Raw genomic sequence first — 6,915 nt, 5'->3', positions numbered from 1 at the left:
TTGCGCACCCGTGGACATATAGTACAGAACACTTTATTTTTTCAGCAAAGGGTAACGAACCGTGAATCTTCGAATTCACAGTTCGAACACACTAACCACTAGATAACGCCCAGTTTAAACGATAAATTTCTTTGCTTTTCAACAACTGAGAAAACTATGGTAATTGGTAAGAAATTTAATTATGTTTACTGTATATAGCCTTCTACAATTCTAATTTGTTTCTTAACCAAAAGTATAACGTCGTGTGCTTGTAATCAAAATAAAATTTGACTTTCAATATTTGTTAATTCCATAATTATTTTATGATTGGACGGAAATATTTTAATATACAGTTAGTTAAAATTTGTTCTGTTGCAAATCTGTTTGCTCTTCTTTCATAAGTAGGCCCGGCATGGCCAAGTGTGTTCAGGCTTTCGACACGTAATCCAAGGGTCGCGGGTTCGAATCCAGGTTGCACCAAACATGCTCGCCCTTTCAGCCGTGAGGGTGTTATAATGTGACGGTCAATCCCACTATTCGTTGGTAAAAGAGTAGCCCAAGAGCTGGCGGTGGGTGGTGATGACTAGCTGCCTTCCCTCTAGTCTTACACTGCTAAATTAGGAACGGCTAGATAAGATAGCCCTCGAGCAGCTTTGCGCGAAATTCAAAATAATTAACTAACTTTCATAAGTAAAATTAATTTGTTTGTTTTTTGATATGGAAATATTAAACAAATGGAAATTAATTAATAAAAATCATTCTGTATTCCTACTCTTACTTTGATGAATTTGTATTTGATAGTCAGGCTTTATAAAAAAAACAAATAGTGTACGGAATCATGTTTTCAAAACATACGTATTTATTGTTGGGAGAAAATGTGGCCTATGGTATGTATTTTAACTGTCATTTAAGATTATATACATATTCATTGAATCAGCTGTTTGTGAACTGTTAAATTAGTTGAAATAATATAATTCCTTTTAAAACTTGCTGAGTATTTTATTCGAACAGTATTTGTGTTATATGATCTCAGTGTCATGTTACACTATACCCTAACTAAATGAGCAATTGTGAGCATGAAATACACACACATCTAAAACATTAATTGACTTCTTTTTCTTACCAATACATCTTACATTAAAAGAGGTGTCTCTATTCTCATTTGAACGGCTAAAAACAAACTGCTCATGGCAAATAAAAACACTTCAAAATGCCATGAAAAGAAAGAAATATGGTGATTGAAATAATAAAAAACGAACGGTTGACAGAAGGTTGACTGCAAGCCATTTTTCAGTGAAAACATTTACTCAAAACTTTAATAAAGGAATTCTGTACTAATTTATGTGCGTAATCATTTTATAGGAGGGGTGTTTGCGTTAGCTGTCCATAATTTAGCAGTGTAAGACTAGAGGGAAGGCCGCTAGTCATCACCACCTACCACCAACTCTTGGGCTACTCTCTTACAAACGAATAGTGGGATTGACCATCACATTATAATGCCCACAGAGCTGAAAGGGCGAGCGTGTTTGATGTGACAGGTATTCGAACCCGTGACCCTCACATTACAATTCGAGTGCCTTAAACACCTGGCCACACCGGGCCATATTTTAAGGGATTTTCACAATCGTCATAAATTAAAGTTATTCAAAATTGTTCTATAATTCCAAGACCCCCAACCCCACCTTTATCGAACAATGTTCGATAATTGTTGTTGATGGCAATTGTGAAAAGTCCCGGAAGAAGAGATTGTGAATTGTTGAAGTACCCAACAATGTCAACACAGGGAATTTTTATTAAAGAGAAGCGATTAAACATTTCCTAGAAGAAACTTCTACCTATGTTACTGAGGCTGCTATCCTCTTTCAATACGAAATTATGTTTTGTTAAACCTCTTAAAAACAATGACAGACAAACATTGAAGAGGTTAACTATTTTAAAGAAGAGAATGTTAGAACCCATGAACCCATAAACAGACTAATCTTAATTACTAAGATGGCTATACATTTTAATGTTGAAGACCCCTCACACGATGACAAAAAAATATTCACAACACTAAGGTGTTTAGAAATTATAAAGTTAAAATTCCCTAACGCGCTGACAGAAAGAATATTCACAGCACTAAGATGGCTAGACATCTTAAAGCTTAAATTCCATAATGCGCTGAAAGAAAAAATATTCACAGCACTAAGATGGCTAGACATCTTAAAGAGAAGTTCCATAACGCGCTCACAGAAAAAATGATCACAGCACAAAGATGGCTAGACATCTTAAAGGGAAGTTACATAAAGCGCTGACAGAAAGAATATTCACAGCACTAAGATGGCTAGACATCTTAACGTTGAAATTACATAACGCGCTGACAGAAATCATATTCACAGCACTAAGATGGGTAGTAATCTTAAAGTTGAAATTCCATAACGCACTGACAGAAAGAATATTCACAGCACTATGATGGCTAGACATCTTAAAGTTGAAGTTCCCTAACACGCTGACAGATATAATGTTCACAGCACTAAAATGGCTAGACATCTTAAAGAGAAATTACATAACGCGCTGACAAAAGAATGTTAACAGCACAAAGATGGCTAGACATCTTAAATGGAACTTCCATAACGCGCTGACAGAAAGAATATTCACAGCAAATAGATGGCTAGACATCTTAAAGTTCAAGTTCCATCACACCCTGTCAGAAAGAATATTCACAGAGCTGAGGTGATTAGACATCTTAAAGTTGAAGTTTCATAATATGCTGACAGAAATAATATTCACAGCACTAATATGGCTAGACATCTTAAAGTTGAAATTCCATAACGCACTGACAGAACGCATATTCACAGCACTAAGATGGCTAGACATCTTAAAGTTGAAGTTCCCTAACGCGCTGACAGAAAACATATTCACAGCACTGACATGGCTAGACATCTAAAAGTTGAAATTGAAAAACGCGCTGACAGAAAGAATGTTCACAGCACAAAGATGGCTAGATATCTTAAATGGAACTTCCATAACGCACTGACAGAAAGAATATTCACAGCAAATAGATGGCTAGACATCTTAAAGTTGAAGTTCCATAATGACCTGACAGAAAGCATACTCACAGCACTAAGATAGCTAGACATCTTAAAAGGATGTTCCATTACGTGCTGACAGAAAAAATGTTCACAGCACTAAGATATCTAGACATCTTAAAGAGAAGTTCCATAATGCGCTGACGGAAAGAATGTTCACAGCACTAAAATGGCTAGACATTTTAAAGGGAAGTTCCATAACGCGCTGACTGAATGTTCACAGCACGAAGATGGCAAGACATCTTAAAGTTGAAGCTCTATAACGCGCTGACAGAAAGAATATTCACAGCACTAAGATCGCTAGACATCTTAAAGTTGAAATTCCATAACGCACTAACAGAATATCCACAGCATTAAAATGGCTAGACATCTTAAAGGGAAGTTCCACAACGCGCTGACAGAAAGAATGTTCACAGCACTAAGATAGCTATACATCTTAAAGGGAAGTTCCATAACGCGCTGAAAGAATGTTCAGAACTCAAAGATGGCTAGATAACTTAAAGGGAAGTTCCATAAGTCGCTGACAGAATGTTCACAGCACTAAGACGGCTAGACATCTTAAACGGAAGTTCCATAACGCGCTGACAGAAAGATTATTTACAGCGATGAGATAATTAGACATCTTAAAGTTGAAGTACCATAACGTGCTCACAGAATGTTCACAGCACTAAAAAGGCTATACATCTTAGAGGGTAGTTCCATGACGAGCTGACAGAATGTTCAAAGCACTAAGATGGCTAGACATCTTAAACGGAAGTTCCATAACGCGCTGACAGAATGTTCACAGCACTAACATGGCTAGACATCTTAAAGGGAAGTTCCACAACGCGCTGTCAGAAAGAATGTTCACACCATTAAGATGGCTTGACATCTCAAAGTTGAAGTTCCATCACGCCCTGTCAGAAAGAATATTCACAGCGCTGAGATGATTAGACATCTTAAAGTTGAAGTACCATAACGTGCTCAGAGAATGTTCACAGCACTAAAATGGCTATACATCTTAAAGGGTGGTTCCATGACGAGCTGACAGAAAGAATGTTCACAGCAATAAAATGGCTAGACATCTTAAAGAGAAATTACATAACACGCAAACAGAAAGAATGTTAACAGCACAAAGATGGCTAGACATCTTAAACGGAAGTTCCATAACGCGCTGACAGAATGAATGTTCACAGCAATAAGATGGTTAGACTACTTAAAGGGAAGTTCCATAACGCGCTGACAGGAAGAATATTCACAGCACTAACATAGCTAGACATCTTAAACGGAAGTTCCATAACGCGCTGACAGAATAAATGTTCACAGCACTAAGATAGTTAGACTACTTAAAGGGAAGTTCCATAACGCGCTGACAGGAAGAATATTCACAGCACTAACATAGCTAGACATCTTAAAGGGATGTTCCATAACGTGCTGACAGAAAAAATGTTCACAGCACTAAGATGGCTCAACATCTTAAAGAGAAGTTCCATAACGCGCTGACAGAAAGAATATTCACAGCAAATAGACAGACATAAAGTTCACAACGCCCTGTCAGAAAGATGGCTAAAGTTGACATGCTGACTTAAATGGCTAGAAGTTCCATAACGCGCTGACAGAATATTCACAGCACTAAGATGGCTAGACATCTTAAAGTTGAAGTTCCATAACGCGCTGACAGGAAAGAATATTCACAGCACTAAGATGGCTAGACATCTTAAAGGAAGTTCCATAACGCGCTGACAGAATAAATGTTCACAGCACTAAGATGGCTAGACATCTTAAAGGGAAGTTCCATAACGCGCTGACAGAAAGAATATTCACAGCACTAACATAGCTAGACATCTTAAAGGGATGTTCCATAACGTGCTGACAGAAAAAATGTTCACAGCACTAAGATGGCTAGACATCTTAAAGGGAAGTTCCATAACACGCTGACAAAATGTTCACAGCTCTAAGATGGCTCGACATCTTAAAGAGAAGTTCCATAACAGCTGGAAGTTCCATAACGCGCTGACAGAAAGAATATTCACAGCACTAAGATGGCTAGACATCTTAAAAAGTTGAAGTTCCATAGACATCTTAAAGGGAAGCCGCTGACAGAAAGAATATTCACAGCACTAAGATGGCTAGACATCTTAAAGTTGAAGTACCATAACGAGATGACAGAAAGAATGTTCACAGCACTAAAATGGCTAGACATCTTAAAGAGAAATTACATAACGCGCTGACAGAAAGAATGTTCACAGCACAAAGATGGCTAGAGATCTTAAATGGAAGTTCCATAACGCGCTGACAGAAAGAATATTCACAGCAAATAGATGTCTAGACATCTTAAAGTTCAAGTTCCATCACGCCCTGTCAGAAAGAATATTCACAGAGCTGAGGTGATTATACATCTTAAAGTTGAAGTTTCATAATATGCTGACAGAAATAATATTCACAGCACTAATATGGCTAGACATCTTAAAGTTGAAATTCCATAACGCACTGACAGAACGCATATTCACAGCACTAAGATGGCTAGACATCTTAAAGTTGAAGTTTCCTAACGCGCTGACAGAAAGAATATTCACAGCACTAAGATGGCAAGACATCTTAAAGTTGAAGTTCCATAACGCACTGACAGAAAGAATATTCACAGCACTAAGATGGCTAGACATCTTAAAGTTGAAATTCTTAAAGAGAAATTACATAACGCGCTGACAGAAAGAATGTTCACAGCACAAAGATGGCTAGACATCTTAAATGGAACTTCCATAACGCGCTGACAGAAAGAATATTCACAGCAAATAGATGGCTAGACATCTTAAAGTTGAAGTTCCATAATGACCTGACAGAAAGCATACTCACAGCACTAAGATAGCTAGACATCTTAAAGGGATGTTCCATAACGTGCTGACAGAAAAAATGTTCACAGCACTAAGATATCTAGACATCTTAAAGAGAAGTTCCATAATGCGCTGACGGAAAGAATGTTCACAGCACTAAAATGGCTAGACATCTTAAAGGGAAGTTCCATAACGCGCTGACTGAATGTTCACAGCACTAAGATGGCAAGACATCTTAAAGTTGAACTTCAATAACGCGCTGACAGAAAGAATATTCACAGCACTAAGATCGCTAGACATCTTAAAGTTGAAATTCCATAACGCACTAACAGAATATTCACAGCATTAAAATGTCTAGACATCTTAAAGTGGAAGTTCCATAACGCGCTGACAGAAAGAATGTTCACAGCACTAAGATAGCTAGACATCTTAAAGGGAAGTTCCATAACGCTGACAGAAAGAATGTTCACAGCAATAAGATGGCTAGACATCTTAAAGCTAGGAAGTTCCATAACGCGCTGACAGAAAGAATGTTCACAGCACTAAGATGGCTAGACATCTTAAACGGAAGTTTCATAACGCCCTGACAGAAAGCACATTCACAGAACTAAGATGGCAAGACATCTCAAAGTTGAAATTCCATAACGGGCTGACAGAATGTTCACAGCACTAAAATGGCTAGACATCTTAAAGGGAAGTTCCATAACGCGCTGACAGAATGTTCACAGCACTAAGATGGCTAGACATCTTAAACGGAAGTTCCATAACGCGCTGACAGAATGTTCACAGCACTAGGATGGCTAGACATCTTAAAGGGAAGTTCCATAACGCGCTAAGATGGCTAGAACATCTTCACAGCAAAAGATTCTAGACATCTTAAAGTTGAAGTTCCATAACGCTGACAGAAAGAATGTTCACAGCACTAAGATGGCTAGACATCTTAAAGTTGAAGAAGTTGACAGAAAGAATATTCACAGCATAAGATGATTAGACATCTTAAAGAAGCACATTCACCAGACGATTGCTCCAGACAGAATGTTCACAGCACTAAAATGGCT

The sequence above is a fragment of the Tachypleus tridentatus genome, chromosome 10, assembly GCF_004210375.1.
Source record: "Tachypleus tridentatus isolate NWPU-2018 chromosome 10, ASM421037v1, whole genome shotgun sequence".
NCBI lineage: Eukaryota > Metazoa > Arthropoda > Merostomata > Xiphosura > Limulidae > Tachypleus > Tachypleus tridentatus.
This window is presented reverse-complemented; position numbering follows the sequence as displayed.